The sequence below is a fragment of the Athene noctua genome, chromosome 3, assembly GCF_965140245.1.
Source record: "Athene noctua chromosome 3, bAthNoc1.hap1.1, whole genome shotgun sequence".
NCBI classification, from domain to species: Eukaryota; Metazoa; Chordata; class Aves; order Strigiformes; family Strigidae; genus Athene; species Athene noctua.
In genome coordinates, this window is record NC_134039.1 from 83,760,202 (window position 1) to 83,780,868 (window position 20,667).

At 46.1% G+C, this 20,667-nt stretch overlaps 1 pseudogene; it reads right to left on the bottom strand.

Moving 5' to 3' along the window:
• LOC141958742 (store-operated calcium entry regulator STIMATE-like) overlaps window positions 1-20,667 on the bottom strand; it is a 36,596-nt pseudogene that overhangs the window by 14,136 nt on the left and 1,793 nt on the right.

Sequence of the window (20,667 nt, forward strand, 5' to 3'; positions counted from 1 at the left end):
AAGGATCTTTGCAGACTCAACATCACACCTGTTAGGGGATTACTTATATCATGCTCCCTTTGAACACTTCCAGTTTCTTGTCCCCAGTCCTAGCTGGAAGGTAACACAGGACACATCAGCTCTACACCATGACTCTACCACCAACCTCTCCTTTTAGCTTAATGAACACCCTTTGCTCAATTTTTCTTATAGACATCTCCTACCCTGATCGAAATAGATATCCTCCTTCACCCCAAAGCTGCATTTGCTGCATGCTGCATTTGGACTGTTCTCCAGCAGCATTGCTGGTTCTCCCCACCATCAGCCAAACTTCCTTGGTGCAGACCTAGGACCACTGGTGTCTGCAGCAACCTCATGAAAACACACATCTCATATTCTGCTTGTGTGTGGGACCTCCAAAACCAAGGAATCTACTTATCAGTGTCAAGTACAGAGGAGGGCAAGACATAGTAGGAAGGCATCCGAGTTGCACAGAAGTGCTCACTTGGAGGGTAAGAACAGGTTTTCAGAGAATGGGAACTGACCAGCAATTGCACCAGGTATGGGCAGGGCAGGCTGGCATCAGAGCAGCCAGGTGGGTGTGGTGGACATCCCAAGCCCTCTCTGCCATGTAGTTCCCTCATCTGAACTACTAGAGAGCGTACGGCTGGAATTAGTCCCCAGTTTGCAGCGTCACACCACCGCCCTGCGTCTTTGGTCCCTGGAGATGCTGCTGTCGCACTGTAGTAAGCACTGCTCAGAGCAGGGCACTTGACCACACACTTCACCCTTTGAGGATGATCCTCACTCCTCTCCTTGCTTTTTCTCCCCAGCCCTGGAGATGGAAAGGCTAGGCATGCTGAAGACTGGACAGCCCCTCAGGTTAGAGCTATTTTCAGCAGTAAATGACTCAAGCATTAGCAGCCAGCTCTCTTAGCTGCCTCAGGACTTGCGGATATTTGTTATGGAAATGTCATACATCACAACAAGGCCAAAAGCAGCCTACACAGGTCCTCAGTTAAACTCAGCAGCTGGCACAGAGCACATTCTACTACAACTAAATTTGACCAGCAGAGTTCAACAGGCCACTAAACAGACGCTTAAAAGGCCTCCAAGCAACATGCCTTTCCATTTCCAGACAGTGAATGAGCACAAAGCATCAAACTTAAACTATTCAGTGACTGCAGCCACAGCCATATACAAGTCAGCATCTAGATGGGCATCCAGAGAGGCCTTTTCAAGCAAGAACGGCCTCTTTTTCTCCATATTATTTCTTAATGCTCCTCTTCAGCATTTTACTTGCACACTGCCAAAACCATCTCTTAATGCAAATTCAGAGAGTTAACTAAAATAAATACTCTAAAGTAATACTTTAGAATTATTAGACGCCACTACAATGCCTGGATGCTGCAGCCATCCAGGGGTTCCCTCCAGGGAGCTGCTTATTGCCATGGGAACAGGGGACAGAGGGCTGGAGCAGTTTGGAAGTGGGGCACAAAGCTGAACCAGGCTTCATCTCCATACTCTGACTCCAGACAGCATCTCCCTTGCTCAGGCTGTAGAGGCCCAACAGCACCTCCAAGACCTTGGGTATCCACCTCCAAAGTACTTTGCAGCTTAATCTCTGCTTTGCTCTCCTCCCTGCAGAAGTCCCCTACACGGAGCACCTGTAGACACAGCCTGCTAGAGCTATGGTGCACAGAGCAGTTGTGGAGTTGTTAGCTTTGAGTATATGTAAGGCAACCATCATTCTCCAAAGCCTACGTGAACTGAGGTGAAGAACAAACCTCTCCAATCTTTGATCTTAGGAGCCAGGCCTCTTCAGAAGAAACAGCCGCCTTTTAAAAATGCACTTTCCTGTGTTTAGAGGCAGTCCAAAGTGTAATCAAAAGCTGCTGAGCAAAGATGGAGGGACTTAAGCATATGGGAGCCTTTGACTCCACTAGCTAAAGACCAGGTCATTCCTGGCTGCAGCAGTCTTTGGCTAAGAGCTCAGGCACAAGAGAGGCTGATCTCAAAATGTCCATCTCTTGGTTTTTGGAAATATGAAAGTAATTGATTTTTCCAAACAGTTCTGGATGGCTGAATGCTTAAAATAGTAGCATACATGTAGATGCTTTCCCTTTTCTTTGTTTCTCCATTAGTGCAGCAGTCACACAGGGAGAATCACCTTGGAGACAGGCAATAGCAGAGCAGAGTCCAAACCAGAAGAATAACTGCAGAGGTTTATATCACTTGCAGGGATGCAACCAAGTGTTGAAGGGTCAGAAAGGAAGCAGTTGCAACATTATTTTTTGCTTAAAGACCATGCAGGTAGGTGGGTACTGGCTATACTGGACAAAGAAGTAGCTGTTCTTTCCTGGTGGTTGGAGCAATAGCACCCACCACTGTCTGCCACACAGATTTGGTGCTTTTCTGCCCTTCCTCCTCTGCAGGACTGCAAGAAACACTCCTGCTCCTCAGGAGAATTGAGGAAAGCAACAGAAAGTCTGGTACAGCAATTAGACCAGAAAATGAATCATATTCCTGGAGCCTGTATCAAACTGTACAAAGTTTACTAGTGTCTTCCAAACTGTTTTGGAGGTTACTAACACCCACGATGAGGACAGCAGCGTTTTCCTTCCCCAGCCCTACAGCAGGATTGCACTGAACATGCCACTCAACTCCTACCTAACTTTTCCATTGTCGTCACTCTGGCCAGAGACCTGCACCAACAGCAGTACTCAGTGGATATTTAATCCCCAATTTAAGAGCTAAATTCAAGCAACAGCAGAAACTTTTTTTTTTAATTAATGAAAGCAAGATTTCCTCAGCCTACAGAAACAGCTCGCTCCTCTAAGCCAGCCTTCATGAGAGGCCAGCTATAGCTCAAGGGAAGTTCATCACTGCTCTGCAAGGTTAAGCAAGCTGTCAAGACACTCTTAACATCTCCTTGCTTCTGCTCAACTGCAGACGTGGCATGTGAGGCTGAAGTGCTGCCCTGGGATGCCTGTAGTTGGGCTGTGAGTACTTGTTGCTCAAAAGCAGAAAAATGCCAGTCCCTGAACCAAGAATAGCTAGATTTCTCTGCTGTCTCATCTGAATGGCTTTAGCACTCTGTGCCTGGCTCCTCAGCATTTTGAGAAAGACCCATTAGGGGAAAAAAAGGGATTTCCCACCAAACGCATGCTGTCAGGATGCTGAATCTGCACAAACCACTGCAGCCTTTAAAGCCACTCTCAGGTTTACCGAGAGCCAACCCTGCCACAATCCCATCATGTCAACCCACCTGTTGTCATCTCATTCCCAGTCCGTAGCTGCTTCTGCTGTCTCACAAACCCAACCATCCCCTTCATCCTGTGCCCATTTACACCCACGTACACCTGCTAAATGTGAGCCTGTGTTAAGAGTTCACAAGTCAGTGGGGTCTCCACTGTAATTCCCACTTAGCTCAGCTATCAGACCAGCTACTAAAAATACAAAGGAATGACACTGCCTTTAGAACAGACTTAATCATTAAGGTCTTAAAGGTGGGAATGTGATGGGTATGAATAGGTTGTATTTTCTAAAAACTGAATTCAGCTTTATATTAGCCATAACGTAATACAGGCAAAGGGTTAATTTTTCCCTTCCCTGAAGCACAGAGCAGCACTGCTCCAGAAGCTGGCTCTGCTCTTTCTGAAGAGAAGTGCTACCCTCTAGTGGGGCTGGCTGAGAAAGGCGTTGTTTTTTTAACTCCACCTCAATGCACAAACTGGAGAGGCCTGATGGGCACTCTTAAAATAAATTGCTTGAGTTTTTTTGCAGTTTGTTGTGTTTTTTTTTTTTTAATTTTATTTTTTGTCTGTTTTTCTATTTGTTTTGGTTTTTTTTTTTTAAAAAAAAACCCAAAAACCAACTCATCTGGCAACATTCCTTGTCCCTCCCCAAGTCAACTAAGAACCCATTTTTGGGGCCAGGCTGTGTCTCCTGCTGATGCCTACTACAGCTCAAGGCAAATGTAAGAACAACTCCATGTTTTGAACCGAGAGGCTAGGAGGGGGAAAAAAAAAAAAATCTCTAAAAGCAGCCCACAGAAGTCACCACCACCACACCCAAACTTCATTTATCGTATGCACATCCTGGGGTATATTATCCACCCAAGGAAACGTTCAGCCTTTCATCGCCAACCTGCAACACTCAAGCCAGGCAGTTACCCCCGACCTAGTGATGTCCCACCACGCTCTGTGAGCTCTTTGAAGAGGGGATAACAGAAGCAGGCTGCTTGCATATTTTTATCCCCAAACAGTAGTTTTTGCAGTCGTCTTGTCTCCATTCACAGCTGTGAGCAAACAAGTCACCTTTGTGCAGAGCAGCTGACACCTACCATATTCTCCAAAGACCAGGTATGTGTACTTCTTACGCTGCACGATCCAGGAGACAACTTTCACACCAAGCCAGATCAGCAGCATCCCCAGCGTGGCATCAAGGATGAAATTAATAAGGTAGCTAAGAGCAGAGGAAAATTCAGGTTTCAGTTGTATTCTTAAGACTTACTGGAAAAACTTTTATTTCAGTATGGGAATCCATAAAAAAAATCCCCAAGATTTAAAAATCCCCACTTAACAGTCCAAGCTCACTTCCTTTTTCTTTTATTGGATTTTCCTATAGCCTTAACAGAAACTTCTTTGCTTAAAAGCCTGTTCAGCAGAGAAGGGAGCAGGCTCCACCAACTCTCTGGCATTTCTCATTTATTCATATAGCATTAAATACTTCCTGGGCTAGCCCTGCATAAGTGTTACCCAAAAAAAGGAGGCTTTTCATTTACAGCATCTTTTATTCTTATCAGGATGAAATCCCAAGTTTCAAGGAAACCGAACCAAACATTTCTGGAACTTCATCCAAGAAAATGGAACCTTCTTGGACACCACAGCTGCTCTGCAAACTGTGCAAAAGAGGCAAAAAGTCCATTTTACTGAGTAGCTGCAAGAGGCTCCTACGAGGAGAGACACAGACGGTCTTGGGAGAGGTGATGAGCCCTGGCTCAGCAACAGGCATCCTGGGGTCCCCCAAAGCCTTCAGTTCTGGGTCCCCACTGCAGATCCAGGAGCTGAACTCATCCCTACCAGGAGATTTGGGCTCGATGGGTTTTCTCTGCAGCTTTGGATGTTTAAGCCTCACTGGACAGAGCGCAGAGACCTTCTGGGGATTGCAGGATCCAAGCTCTAATCCAGGGCTTGGTATTTTAATGAACTCCAGAAGAAAAAAAATATCACTCAGACTATGTTTTCTGGCCAGTTTTCCATTACTGGAATATCTTCTGTTATATCAGGCCAGACTTCTACAGCATGAAGAAAATACCAAGCACAGAGCTACAGGAATGAACATTTCCTTTTCCAGAACTTGACACTGCCTCTGAATAAAGTCACCGAAAATATCAATCTGCTTTTGATATCCACTTTGAAAACATGACATTAAGTTCTTCTACATCCAAAAGCTCAGACTAACTTATTACAGTCTCCAGCTGCTGAAATCAGAGTACTCTGGTACAAACGTGAGGCTGACAGCTTTTACTGGGTAGGACACGTAGTGTACAAGCCTCAAAGCCCAGGGACAGGGCTGTGGAGTTTTAAGCTGCCTGATTCAGGATGACAAGTCAAGCAGCACAAGGCAATGTAAAACACACCTTAAAAAAAAATAAATTTGAAGTGCACAGTATAAGCACAAAAGGGTTTATTTTTAAACAGTGTCTTTTTTAAACAACAATAAATCATTTTAGAGGTTATATTTAGGTCCAGCCAAACTTGTGTCTTTTTAAAGAAACATATGGAGGTGCAGCACTTAAATAAAAAGGAGATGGACCAGGAAGTTTTCAGCAGCATTTTGAAGCCTAGAGTTGTTTCTCAAAACAGGATAATGTTAATTCTGAAACTAAGTTTGTAGCTGCAAAGTGGCTGGTCTGAAGTAAAGGGGGCTCTTCTATATTAAATCTAAAGTCTGGCTTAGAAAGCCCCCAAATAAAGCTACAGGAATACACGTGGTAGGTACAACTGAATATAAAAAAAATAAATAAATCTTTACATCGTACAAATGCCTTCACCCACATAGTTTGGAAAGCATTCTCAATGCTGCTCTAAGAACAGCCAAATTGCAAAGTCTGGTGTGCAAACCAGCGGCATATTTAACAGTTACAACTGCATGGGACACCACTGCATTATTTACTGCAGCTTTTTGCCAGTATATTTCAAGGTGCTTTTAATCACCCAAAATGGTTGCACTACTTCACCTCCGTAAGACCAGCAGACAATCCAGAGCCCAAAAATAAGCTCAGCACGATTTATCCCCACATAGTACTTCAAATGGATCAGCTTCCACCACACAGCACATTTTCCAACAGGCTTGCTTCTTCCTTTTACATGGGTAGGACAAATGCAAGCACCTTGTGTACTTACAGAGAGCAAGGGTCCTCTTCAGTGAGATCCGACAAGAAAATATTGGCAAAGTGGATGAAGAGGGCACCTATTGCTTGCTTGGAGGTGTCATAAAACCTGGAGAAAAAAAGGCAAAAAGATCTGTGCCCTGCGGCACCAGCAGCCTAGCAGTCACCCAAGTGAAGGCCCTGTGTAGGTCTGCTTTCCTCCAAGATGCATTCCTGAGACTTAAGAACAATGAAAAAGGGGCAGTCTGGCCAACTCCAAATACGTAAAAAAACCCCAAAACATTTCATCTTAGTGGTATCTTTTATTAGCAGCTTAGTCTTGCAGATCTGCTGCAGAGTTTTAGTAACCCGCAGCAAAGGGCAGCTCACCCTCCAGTGCCCAGCCCAGCCTCAGCTTCTCCAACCAGCAGGAGGTACGGGGAAGGTGTTGAGCTTGTACCCATCCATATGGGATTGGATTGAATTCCCGAATTATTTAAGAGGAAGAACCAGACTGAGGAGACTGACAGGCCTTTATTGCTAATGTAAGCTGCTAGCTCCACGCTGCCAAGGCAGCCTGACGGTAGGTTGATCCCCAACATACACCCACCTCTCAGCAGTCCATAAATCCTACAATGCAGAAATGCTTTGTAGAGGGGTTGGAAGCCAACAGCTCTACCCAGCTACCTCACATCGACACACAGCTAAACGCATTGCCTGGTCTAGGCCTGATCTGGATCAGTGGACACCAAAGCGATTAACTGAATTTAAGAACAACACTTGACCCCGTCTGGGAGACAGCCCATGTGCCAGCAGACCAAAAGTGACCACAACCCTTCAGTTCAATCACCCACAGTAAAAAAAAAAAAGCTTTTCTGGAGGAGCTAGGCAGGGAATTTTACTTCTAGGGAACACCAGCTACTTTATGGAGGTCTCCTTGGGAAGTGTCAGCAGAGCATTTCATTTCATAACTACATACCATGCAGGATATTCAGAGGGCCTAGAAGAGTGTTAGTATAAGAGGAAAATAATATTATATATACACATGGTCTTTTCAAGCTTCAAATTAAAAATCTCACCATATCCTCCAGGGACGCCTCTCTTCCTTTGGTTCCTTAAATCGTTTTACTGCAAAGAAAATTAGATAGGTTACATAAACCAGCAGAGCTGAACCAATATACGTGTGCAGTCTGCAACTGCAATGCAAATGCAGTTAAAAAGATCTGGAGGACTCTCAGCATTTGCCAGTCTAAAGGTGAGCAAAGCTGAAGGACCTGGCTCCAAACTAACCAGAGACAATGCATGCACCCACAGGTCAGAAGGTGGTGTGTGAGGGGTGGGTGTGTGCTTCTGGCATCCTTCAGCAGCAGCATTTTCATGCCATGGGAAGTGACCCAAGTCACTACCTACCAGTCCTAATAATTCTTTCAGTGAAACAATACGGCCCAAGAGTCTGTAAGCTTCTGAGTCACAGCAGCACAATAAAGCCATCTCCTCCTCGCAGCTAACAGGACCAGAGGACCTTCGAGGAAGCAGGACCTTGCACACACCTCCAGCATAAAGGTACCTACATTTAGTATACTAAGGGTGTGCCAACCTCCAAAACAACTGCGAGCTGGCACAGCTCCAAGCTTGCACCAGGTAATATTAAAACATTATTTCATTAGACAGTATTTTGCATGCCCACTGGCTACCACTGTAGTCTTGAGACGCACAGCTTCAGAATCAACAACCACACGCCCTGACAAAAAAAAAGATATTTGAAGCAGCTCTTCCTTCCTTGAAAACCTGAGCAACCTGATCTAGTTGAAGATGGTCCTGCGCATTGCAGGGAGGTTGGACTAGACAGTCTTTAAAGGTCCTTTTCAATCCAAACCTTCCTATGATTCTTTAAATTAAGTCCCTTTGGCCACAGAGGAATTTGCTCCTTGCAGCCCTTCACATTTGTCCTCCTCTAAAGAATCCTCCGGTGCTGTCCATCACAGCTGCTGCTCCAAGCTTTCTCTAGTTACTACCTGGAGGTAACAGCAAGTTGGATTTTTACCTAGTTTTGCTCAGCGTGAGGTCTGAGCATTGCAGAAGCACCTCAGAGGGTCCCAGTTAGTTTGCCGCAGAGATCTGATGCTCTCCTTAGGTTCAACCAGCTTTTACACACACAAATAAAAGCTGCTGATGGAAAAGTACCAAGTACCACGTCCCATGCAGAAGTCATTTTTAACTGTTTTGCTGTCACTCCAGCTAGGAGCCCATTTTAGAAAGCACCAGCTACCGGGACAACTCTTCTCCCTTTAAACCCCCAGGCACCGATGCTCTGGAACAAGAAGACCTGGAAGAGGCTTTTCCACTACACTAGATTTATTAATTAGAACCCCAGAAGTAATGGGCATTCAGTGGCACTGTCTTTCTTTGCGGTAAGGTTGCTAACAGCTACATCTAGAGCTAGAGACATCACCATTAGAGGGGCCCCAAGCACACTGCTCCAACCCTCAGGCAGACACAGGCTGCTGGAACCACACTCCTCCTCACTGGTGCTAACGGGCTCAAGGGTGGGCAAGCAGGCTAAATCTGCCACAATCAGTTCCCAAACACGCTGCCAAGCTTGAACAAGATTCAGAGTTTAAAATAATGAGCTGCGATACTTTATTATTTCCCTAAAAAATAAAAATAAAAATCAGTGCATCTTCTCTCAACTCCTGACAGTCCAGCCGGGGATGGGAGCAGAGCAGCTGCTTGGTGGTGCCATCTAGCGAAACCAAGAGCCTGAAAGCAGCAGGACACGAGTATGAATCAAGGTGTGATGTACAAGCCTAAGAAACTACTCCAAGAGTACATGTTGTAAGCATTGATCACCAAGTTCTTCTATACATCCCAATTATGCTTGATACCGGGCAGATCACTGCGATGAGTACTGAGGAGTACACAGACTGCAGAAGCCCAAACAGACCAACAGTTAATCTGTTTTATCATCACTAAATCTTCACCCTTGGGAGCCCCGTTAGCCTACTCCGCTCCTTTAAAAAGCGACCAAAAGCCAGAACAGACACACACCATCCCACTTGCTGCAGCTATTCTTTCTTCATTCTCCCCTCCCCAGCTACATGTAACCAGCCACTGCCTTCAAATTTACAATCAAAGGGACTTTTTTCCACCACTGACAGCTCTTAGCACCCAGAGCAACTTCAGAATATGAAGACAGGGACCCAGAGTGCCACAGATGAAAGCAGGGGCATCAGTGCCACATGCTTCTGCCTGCTCTCCAGTGGGGTAAGGAGATGCACTTTTGTAGACACGAGTTTTCTTACTGCCTGTGGAAGGAACCAGGCATGACTAACACCTCTGGTCCATTTTAGATCACTAATACTCTTAAGGCCAGCTGGTGGTAACCAGCTCTTAGTCTTAGATACACATCTTGGTATCCAGATTTACACTCCACCTGCTGCTAAGTCTTTCAGTTAATGAAACTTCAGAGAAGTTAACAGCTTCTTTCCAAGTTAAAAACTGCCCTTTCAGAGCCAGGAACTGATCTAATCCAGGCACACCACAGTAGCTGGTCCCATGGGCATCCCAGAAAATATCCACAGGGAATATGAATGACTTGGGTTATAACCTGGAACAAGCCTTTTTCCTCCCCTGCTCAGTGAGGGAATACACACCTTGAACAGTACAACTCACACAAAGGCAAAGCCAGCACCAAAAGCAGAGTCAGCAGGAGGCTCAGTGAAGAAGCACCAAAGCATTAGCTGGATACAGCTGATGTCCCAGTAAAGGGCTCTGTGCTGGTCTGCACCTCGGCAGCAATGAACTGATCTGTTTAGTCCTGCTGTAGCTGAGCACTCCGCCTGCCAGCTGGAGCCCAGGGGACAGCCTGGGCTCTCTCCCCTGGCAAATGCCTTCCTGGGACAGCCTGGAAGGATGCAGGAACTTCCCTGAAAGGAGCCTCGACATTTTAGAAGTACAACTTTGTACTCCTTTTACTGGCAAGGTGACAGGTGAGATACGAAAAGACAATCCCCCTAACCACAGGACTTTGGTCAGGCACGTGCAGGGTTTTCCGTGGCACTCAAATCCACAGAAAACCAACACTACAACGACCCCATCCACTATTACCGAGTAGCAAAGAGCCGTCATGTCAAGTTACACCAGGCATTGCTGCAGCAGTTTGTGCCCTATGTCTGCCCAGAAAGAAAAAACCCGCCTGTTTTCCCTTATCCAGTCAAATCCCACCACTGCACCCCTGCAGCAATGACTTCCATCAGCACAAACAAGATCTGTCACCACCGATGCCCTTCAGAGGGCCATCTGCATTTCACCCACCCACCAGCAACAGACCCATGAGCCAACCAAGCTGTGTGAGTGGCCAGAAGAGTTTAAACCGAACCAAACAGTCTTGCTCAGCTCATGATGCAAAGAGCACGATGCTGCAGAGAAGCTGCTGGAGGGGTCTGTGGGCCACCAGGACTGCCAGCTGACCACTAGCCCAACTGCAAGAGCACCAGAGATGATTTTCATTATTGTCTTAATGAGAAGTGACATGTTATGTATCCACAGCCACTCAGGCTAGAAATACAGTAATTCAGTGTGATAAGATGACAAGTAAGAGGTAAGAAGTTAATGGTGTGGTGCCTTGTTGAACACAGCTTGTCATGCCTCATTAGATTTAAGAGAGTTATCCAAGACTGTGTAATTATCAGAGACAGTAAAACAGTTGTATTAAAGATAAAAGCTAGTATTATAGAGAAATAATTAACTGCTTAATAGGGCATTTACTGTGCAGAGCTGCAGCAGGCTGTCTCCAAATTAGACCAGAAATCCAGCCAAGATTACCAGGGCTTAAACAGGCAGCAGAGTTGTTCAGCAGCTGTGACCCAGAGGTTAAGGGTGATGCTAAATCCACATAAAAGTAGCACCAGGTCTTTGAAAAATCCTGGAGCTGATGAAGTCCTCTTTGAAGCAGCACTGCTTCTTTTGTGTTCTGGGAGCACAGTAGGGCTCTGGAGCAATGGGCTGAGCAGCCACTGCAGAGTGTCCCTCTTCTTCCCCAAGCCCTGCAGAGAGCCAAGCCACGGCATGCAAGCTGGCTGGGGTCGGAGAAAGCCTGAAGTCTCCTTTGTTCTTCTCAAAACCTGTCTCCACTCACTATGGTCAAATCAGCTATAGACATGGGTTTGCTACCATGGCTCAGACCGATCAGTCCACCCTTAAGATTTATTTTAGCAAGACTCGTACATGCTTATGCACACATGAAGCAGACACGAAATATATGATATTTAAGTTCTATCACCTGTAGGGAATTAAAAATTTAGTTTAGTCCACACAGAGCTGCACAAGGGAGAGAACCCTCATTCAACTAGACTAAAAGTGACACTAGCATGTACTGGCTCCACACCAGAAGACAACAGGTATTTGTCTAAACAACAGTGCTACCAGCCACAGCATTGATTATTTTAACCCTGCTTCCCTTCTTGGCTTTGTCCATTCGTAAAGTGAACTGGCTTTTGCAAGGAAGCAATGTTACTGCACATCTCTATAGCTAAGTGATCTTCCCAAACTACCAGATACCTGCAAGCCTAGGGAGGGCAGTGGTCTGGACCACACCGCAGGCCAGAAAAGCACAGGTCCACCAGCTATCTGGCATGCTTCCCCCCCTCACAGACCCACACACTAGCCCCTGTTTTTTAAGTCTGCAGGCATGCTAGACACAGACAGTAAGGATTCTCAATCTCACTTCATATCATCATTAAACAGGAAACTAGTCCTAGTAACATGCAAAGCCAGTAAGATTCACGTGAACCTTTAGATCTAACAACCCCCCTCCCCAAAAATCTTTCTAAAGGGAAGAAAACACCAGTGGAAGTACAGGCAAGCTTTCAGACAAATCTTTTATGTCTCAAAGCAGCAATGACCCTCCAAACTGAATGTGGGTTGGGAACAACTGCTCCAGGGTTAACTTCACAGAATCACAGAATTAATGAGGTTGGAAAGGACCTTGAAGATCATCTAGTCCAGCCGTTAACCTAGCACTCAGTTCCCAACTACACCAGATCCCTCAGCGCTATGTCGACCTGACTCTTAAACCCCTCCAGGGATGGGGACTCCACCACCTCCCTGGGCAGCCCATTCCAATGCCCAACCACCCCTTCTGGAAAGAAATGCTTCCTGATATCCAGTCTAAACCTTCCCTGGTGCAACTTGAGGCCATTCCCTCTTGTCCTATCACTTGTTACTTGGTTAAAGAGACTCATCCCCAGCTCTCTGCACCCTCCTGTCAGGGAGCTGTAGAGGGCGATGAGGTCTCCCCTCAGCCTCCTCTTCTCCAGACTAAACCCCCCCAGTTCCCTCAGCCGCTCCTCCTACGACCTGTGCTCCAGACCCTGACCCAGCTCCGTTGCCCTTCTCTGGCCACGCTCGAGTCATTCAATGGCCTTTTTGTAGTGAGGGGCCCAAAACTGAACACAGACATCGAGGGGCGGCCTCACCAGTGCCGAGTACAAGGGTAAGATCCCTTCCCTGTCCCTGCTGGCCACACTACTGCTGATATAACTTCTCAACCTTCCTTGCTTGAAATCAGCCTCAACTCACATTTCCATTGGTGGTGTAAAGTCAGGATGTTCGCAGCATGTTTAAGGTGAATCCTAGCTAGTGCCGATGGCCTACCTTCATCATGGAGCAGAGGTATTTGCGTTCTGAAGAACAGAAAATTTGGGAGTTGTGTCAAGTCAGCTACCTGTGACAGCACAAAACCTCCCAGCAGTGCATGCTGCTGCTGCAGAGATACCACAGGCTGACAGGAGATGCTGGATGAAATACACCTGAACACACCATGTTCATGGGTTGAGGGTCCTTGTCACAGAGCAGGACACTACTGCAAGCACCATGAAAAAACAAGCTGCTGAATGGAGAAAGACGGAGACTGCTTGTCCAGATTCTTCCTGCAGGACCCAACCCTGCACTGGACCCATTTCAATCTGATCCTGAATTATTTCATTTAAATTTCAACTTACTTTTGACATCCGCCTACTCTGCTGTTAAATGGTTCCCACCGTAGAAATGCATTTCCTTCAGAAAGGCTTCAAAGACAGTCCCTCAAGAACAAAAGGAAGCCTCATGAAGTCCCAAGTTGAAGCATACAGGCTGCTCCAAGGTGCACTGCCATGCTGCAGTGTGGAGGAGAATTGCTGTGTGACCATTTAGACTCGCCACGTGGTCCAAAACATCCCAGGAAAGGCCGGGCAGGTGGGAAGAAGACATTCCTAGAAAAGTCAGGAGAAGGGGACCCAGATCTATCCCATTAAACAGGAGCAAAGCACCTCTGAGATCACAGCCTGCCTTCTCAAGTTGCTGTCCTCATAAGTTACCACTGTCCCCCTACTTGGCTCCAGTTACCACAGACAAACTATCAAAGAAGTTAAACCGAAAGGGAAGGAAGATGAGTGCAGTTTGAGAGACATACCATGCCCATGGCTGAGAAAGGGCAGGGCAGGAAACAAAACGTTCCCAGGCCCTTCCTCTTCAGCCAAGGACAATATAGATCAGATACAACTGAAATTCTCTCAGGACCACCAGGCTGGGTGGAAGCTGGACATCTGAAGAAGAACCTGTGAAATGTGAAAGAGAAAAAAAAAAGGTAGTGTTTGGGAGCAGTCATTATAGATCTGTAAGTAGTCAGAAAACTGGAAGGTACAAGTTCAATGACAGCTATCCTCACTTTTTTTTTCCCCCAAAAAAATTCTAAGAGGTAGACATTCATTGTGGCTTTTTCTTGATGCAGCAGAAAGGGGACAGCTTTGCCTGCCCTAGACACATAGTTCCTTGAAGTTACCCAAAATCTGCAGCAATGCTGCCCCACAGTCTACTTTTGTTTTTAAACAAATTCCCTGATTATTATAATCAATTATGACAAACACAGCACCCATCACCCAATTCCCTCAGGCTGTTCCTCACCCCATTTATGGTTGAACATTCCCACGTGCAACGTCCTCCCTTACATCCACTGACCCGACACTGCATTCAGACAACCGCTGCAGATGTGTGCATCAGCACGGGTGCCTTTTACCCTTTTTGGAAATAAAAACTCTTAATTTCAGCAAAATTAGCTGCAGCAGTAACTAGCTGCTGATTAGCTAAACAGACTACTAAGGTTTCTACAAAATTAAAGGGGTTTTGGAAACTTATTTCTCCAGGAGAAGCTTAGGTGTGCTTGTCTGAGAGTCAGACCACCTTCTTGATAAATCCTACCACAGTCAACCAAAGGATTCAAGAGTTGCTGTTTGGAAGGGAGATGTCAACTCAGGCAAAGTTTTTAGGGCTCTATTAACAGGAGATGCAAGCCTTACCCCACCAAGCTCAGCAACAGGCTCCCAAGGATGAATACTGAAAGTGAACCTGATATTAGAAGTACTCAGAGGACATGCTGCAGCATTAATACTTAATATTGTGACTGGTCCACCAAAAGGAAAGGCTGCAATGCCCACAGCTGGTTACGCTGTCACCTGCTTTTAAGAGCAGGGCTTGCCAAACTGCCTACTGTAAAGCCACAAAGCCATCTCTGGGGCAAGAAGTTCAGTACTTGATTTCTGGCCTTTGCAGAAGAGGACTCCGAGCTACTGGACCAGGGAGGAAACAGAAGCTCTTCCCCTGCCCAACCTCTGTGTTATTTATAGGCAGTACAGTCTCCAGTAACACATTTCAACCTGTTTTGAAGGACACACCCTTTCCCAGGCTTTTTCCAAGCCCCAGGCAGGAAAGAAGCCAACATTCAGGATACAGAGTCCAAAACCCTGGGGTCTGCACTATTCTTAGCCTGAGCATGCAGCTACTCAGACAGCTCGATCCGAGACACAATGGGAGGAAGCAGCAGCCGCCGTTTGCGGAGAGCAGCCAACATGCTGCTTGCGAGATAAGGGCACACCCGAGCTGGAAAGGCTCAGAACAGAAACCCTCCATCAGTTTAGGGAGCAGCAAGAGCCCTAGCACTGGTTTAAGGAGATAGTGCTTCTGAACTACATGCTCTAGTCTGCATTAGACATATTTACTCATGGAATCACTCAGTTTGGAGAGGCCCCTCGGGATCATGGAGCCCAACCATCAGCCCGACTCTACAAAGTTCTCCCCTACACCCTATCCCCCAACATCTCATCCCAACGGCCCTTAAACACACCCAGGGATGGGCAGCCCATTCCACTCTCTGACCACTCTTTCTGGGAAAAATTTTTCCTAATGCCCAGCCTGACCCTCCCCTGTGGCAGTTTCCAGCTGTTTCCCCTTGTTCTGTCCCTGATCCCCTGGGAGCAGAGCCCAGCCCCAGCCTCTCTGCAATGTCCTGTCAGGAGCTGCAGAGAGGGATGAGGGCTCCCCTCAGCCTCCTCCTCCTCACACTGAACACTCCCAGCTCCTTCCCTGCCTCCTCACAGGATTTATTCTCCAGGCCCTTCCCCAGTTGCATTTCCCTCCTCTGCACTTGCTCCAGCCCCTCAATCTCTTCTGTATTGAGGTGCCCAAACCTGGACACAACCCTCCAGGTGTGGCCTCACCAGTGCAGAGACATTCCTCCCAAGTACCAAGCACTGGTAGCAAAAGTAACTGGCAGAGGGGATACTTTAAGGAAGGAATAAGGATGGAGGGCATGTTCTAAGTTATCTCTGGGTCTGCAAGACATGAGGCAGCAGGGAAGTATAGAGATTGAACTAGCTCCTACTGAAAATATCTGGCTACTGCTGGGTTATTCCACAGCATCTTTCAGAGAAGATGAGTTTATTCTGGGCCAGAGTGCTCCCACTTGCAAGAGGAGCATGCATGGACAGCAGGCACTTGGGGAGCTGCTGGTGAAGCAACAGCCTGAAGGCAAAGTCCTGCATGGTGCTGCACACTGGAGCTCCCAGGCTGATGCAGGTGGACCACAAGAAATAATTCTGCTTTTTCCTAACAAAAAAGAAAAAAAAAAAAGAGACTTGAACATCTTTCCTCCCCGAGAGCCCACCTAACTGCTGCTCCTCTCCTTCTTGTGCAGTTGCTGACATTGTTCAGCCCATCTATCCCCATCCTTTATACAAATCCAGAGTCATCCACAGGTCTAGTGCAGGGGAAGCTCTGGAACCCACACAGCAGCACCACCTTCCCACTGTCCACCCTGCAGAGACGTTATCAAGAGCCTCAGCTGGATCATTCATCCATCTGGGGACCCTAACTGCCTAAATGAAGGCCACATCGTACTCTGCTACAGTTCTCAGTTTTAAGCTCTAGCCTGTGTGTCTTATTTCTACACTGATTTTTACAGCTGTCATTATAGACAACTGGTCATAGACTGTAGCTTTGTGATAACAAGCACTAAGACATGCTTTGCACATTAAAAATATTATTTAATAACACATTAGGTCTTATAGTAGTCCTGGATTGGGGCTGGGCTCCAGCTTAAATGCCGAGTGTTTTATCCAACTCTGTCCTGGGGTAGGCAGTAGTGACTCTCTCCATATAAAGCATCACTGTATTTCAGGTCAGTCCCTTGAAAAATGGGGGAAAAAAATCCCCTTTCAATAAGGAATGCTGTATCTTAAAACAGTAAGATCTGAAATCATTAAGAGAACAACACCCGAAGAATGAAGTGATGCTGGTAGTTATCATTAAAGTCTATCTGTCATACAATTTTCTCATAAATGCTATTAAAAAAGCAGCTGGAAATTTAACAGAGAACTCCGCAAAGCTTCACTTGCTCCATCTCTTAATTACAGAAGACTAGTTTCCCTGTAAAGTTTCTCGTACGGAGTTAAAAGTCACCTACAATATCAAGTGTTCACCACACGTTGCAGAACCAATTGAGCAAGGTGCTTTGCAGCCCTTGGGTCACAGATAACTTTTCATGCAGTTCTAGTTTGCCAGCTCATTCCTCAGCTCACTCAAACCCATTTGTTCTTTCAGAAAGCAGGACCTCACAGTCCCCACTTAGCATGCAGCTTTCACTGCTCGGTTTAGCTGTTCTAAAAGGTGACTTTGCAAGAAGAGGTCAACGTAATCAACAGCTGAAATTCAAAAGCTTTGTAGAAAGCAGCGTGCAGCTTAATGAAGTACATCAAGTGCTGCGCAGGCCTTCCAGCTTACAAAGCGCAACATGCGTTTTCAAGCTCAGCCAGTTTTCAGATGTACTGAAGCAGAAGAAAAACGTCTTGAGAGTCCTGCCATATGTAGCTTTTTTTTTGCTTAACCCACAAACCTACATGTAAATTGACTACAGCAGCCCGCTAAGCCCCATGCTTCACACCTCCAGACACAGCTAACCTTACAGTGGTTTTGTTTGCCCCTAGAGGGAAAAAGCATCTGCAGCAGTGAAGTTGCCATTTAAATATACATGTGTGTGAATAATAAAAAAAAAAAAAGAAAAAAAAAATCACACACAGTTACACATTTGCATTAGAGGAAGCAAAGTCAGGGGAGCCCATTTTGAGCACAGTAAGCCTGTAGTGCTTGCGCATCCTGGGCAAATTTATTTCAAAACACAATCGAAGTCTGGACAGATCAAGTGATCTATCATTTATTTTTTTCTCTTTCCTGACATGCACTCACACTTCCACACACCCTTATGAGAGGTTTTTCAGTGTAAAATCCCAAACACCACATAGAAAGCACTGAGGATAGTTCTGAAGCACAGAAACTGTGCTGCAATTCAAAGTATGTATAGCAACAAGACTGAACTTAGCACTGGGACAGGAGCAGAGAATGGTTTGGGTTGGAAGGGACCTTTAAAGATCATCTAGTCCAACCCCCCTGCAATGAGCAGGGACATCTTCAACTAGGTCAGGTTGCTCAGAGCCCCATCGGGGCTGTCCTTGATGTTTCCAGGGATGGGGCATCTACCACCTCCCTGGCCAACCTGTTCCAGTGATTCACCACACCCATCATAAAAGATTTCTTCCTTCTATCTCATCTGAATCGATCCTCCTTCAGTTTAAAATCCTTACCCCTTGGCCTATCACTACAGGGCCTACTAAAAAAAAAAAAAATCATAAAAGGCTGTTTGATTTATCTGATGGGAGATGAATACCACGGCTTCTGCTAGTCCCTCTCAAAGTTCAGACACTTCTATAACACTAGGATATTGTTTGACATTTTTAGTAACCAATTGCCCACCATCATGGAGAAAAATGCACTGGAAGGTCAGCTGATAAATCCACAGGGTCCAGGAAACCACCAGCAATAGGGTGGTACTTCTATTTCCTACCAGAAGTTTTCCACCCCAGTCAAGAGCCACTGTTGTTTTTACAGTCAGTCTGACAAACTAAGTAGCTTGTCCTGAGGCAGGACCACAGAATACGAGACTAGCAGGGTGATGTTTTCTACCCTGGTCCAAGACAGCAGAGCTGTTTTCTGCAGTGACCCTAACTAAGTTTAATGCAGGATGTGCTGGAAGAACTCATCCAGCAGCGATGTGGAAGAGGAGCATAAAGGGATGACACTGGTGACACATTAGGCAGGATGAACACATTTTCAAAAGTCAAGCTGAAAACCAGGTTACACTGTGTGAAGAGGGCTACGGAGCTCTGTCCAGCTCTCCCTGCCTTCCAGTATGAACTCTCTCCAAGAGCTAAATCTGTTCTGACACCTGCATCACAAGTGCTGCTAAACCTCATTCAGGAGCTCACAGGGCTGCCAGGACTGTTTCAGGAAGAGAGGAAGTTGGAAGAGAAATAAATGTTCTTAGATGTGCTCCATGCTGTTTGCGGTGGGGTAGAAAACGAGTATACTAGGGAAAGCTTTCACCATTCACAATGGATTAAAAGATACTTTCACTCTCAAAATCTGTTTCTCCTAATCTTCAGTTAATCTGCAAGGGCTGCTACGGCTAAAATTTCAACACAAGATTTCCCATTTTGCTGCCCAGGTTGCAAATCCGGAGAAGTTTTGCTGGTTTACAACCCCTTCCTCCAAAATGTTTTAAAAACTTAAATAGCAGCAGCTGCAGAGACCCAACTCCCAAATCACACCCAGCATCAGCAGCTGAGATAACTGCAACGTGCTTTCTCCACCCAGCTGATCAAGGCAGAGCATTAAAAACTACTTGATGGGATAGCCCAGTTATCCACACTCCATGTCACAACCTCCCTAAGGGCAAGTTCTTGTACAGGAAAGTGGATCACCACACACATACACAGCTGCCTCCAAAGCCACCACAGGCAGGTGGGAAGGACAAACAACTCATTGTCATTTGACTACCAAATAGACAAAAGGTGCAACCCAAGCAAGCTCTGGACCCAACTGGGATTAGGGTTGACTACAACCTTACAGACCTTCTTGCGGAAAAGCAAGAGAGCATTTGCAGGCTCAGAGTTCCTCTGCCATCACTGTTGCTCATGGTAGTTAGCCAGACTAACATAACCACACTAAACAGCTTTCCCGATTCCCTGGCCATCATTTATTTCTGGGTCCTGTTTCCACATGAAGGACCCAGTTCCTGCACCCCACAGCAATGGGCAGCAACCATCCCACTCATTCCATCACAGGGAAACTGGTATTCCATCTGCTGCCCAAGAACTTGTGCTCTCAATTGACTTGTTTTTTTTTTTAGCCCTTGCAACAGGCTTACCTGGCCTCAAGAAACCCAGCAGGTTGTTGCAATAAAACGTGAAACCATAGATGACAGATGCCTTTTGCCACTAAATTCTCTTCCAGAACTGCACACAATAGCTGTGCTTCCTACAACCCAGATACACACTTGACACAGAGCATCAATTCAGACAGTCATGCAAGACTGACTTCCTCCTCTGTTGGGTTCTCCTACCAGGCTGGCAGGAGACAGTCTTTCACAGCCGCAAGAGACAGAAATTCAAGGACACAACTTTTTATATTTTGAAATAGAAAAAAACCCCAAAATTTAAATATAAATTTACCCTTCCTGCAGTGGGCCATACTTGGGACCCATATTGTTGATGTATATAAACTGCGAGCACATTCCATATGCACCTGCAAAACTTTGCAGAACGCCACATCGTTGTTAGCCTGAGTTCCTCTAGATGTTTTCAAGTGCTGTGAAGGCATCTTCACAATTTGGAAATCTTATCTATTCAAATTCAGGTGCTCCTATAGTTGAGCTGAACGAGCGCTTTAAAAGTAGAAGGAATGCAAAAGGCATCAGCTTGCGTTCAGACAGGAGCAGAATTTCCACTCGTTGACCTGCAAGACCAAGCAGGCTGGCCTCCAATATCCCAGTAAAGCAGAAATCCCAGACATACAGATGACAAATACACGCCCAGGAATGGCACAGCACTGAAGGAAGAGTATCAAAGCGCTGACTCCAGTGCCAGTAGTGCCCCAAGATCTAGATGTGG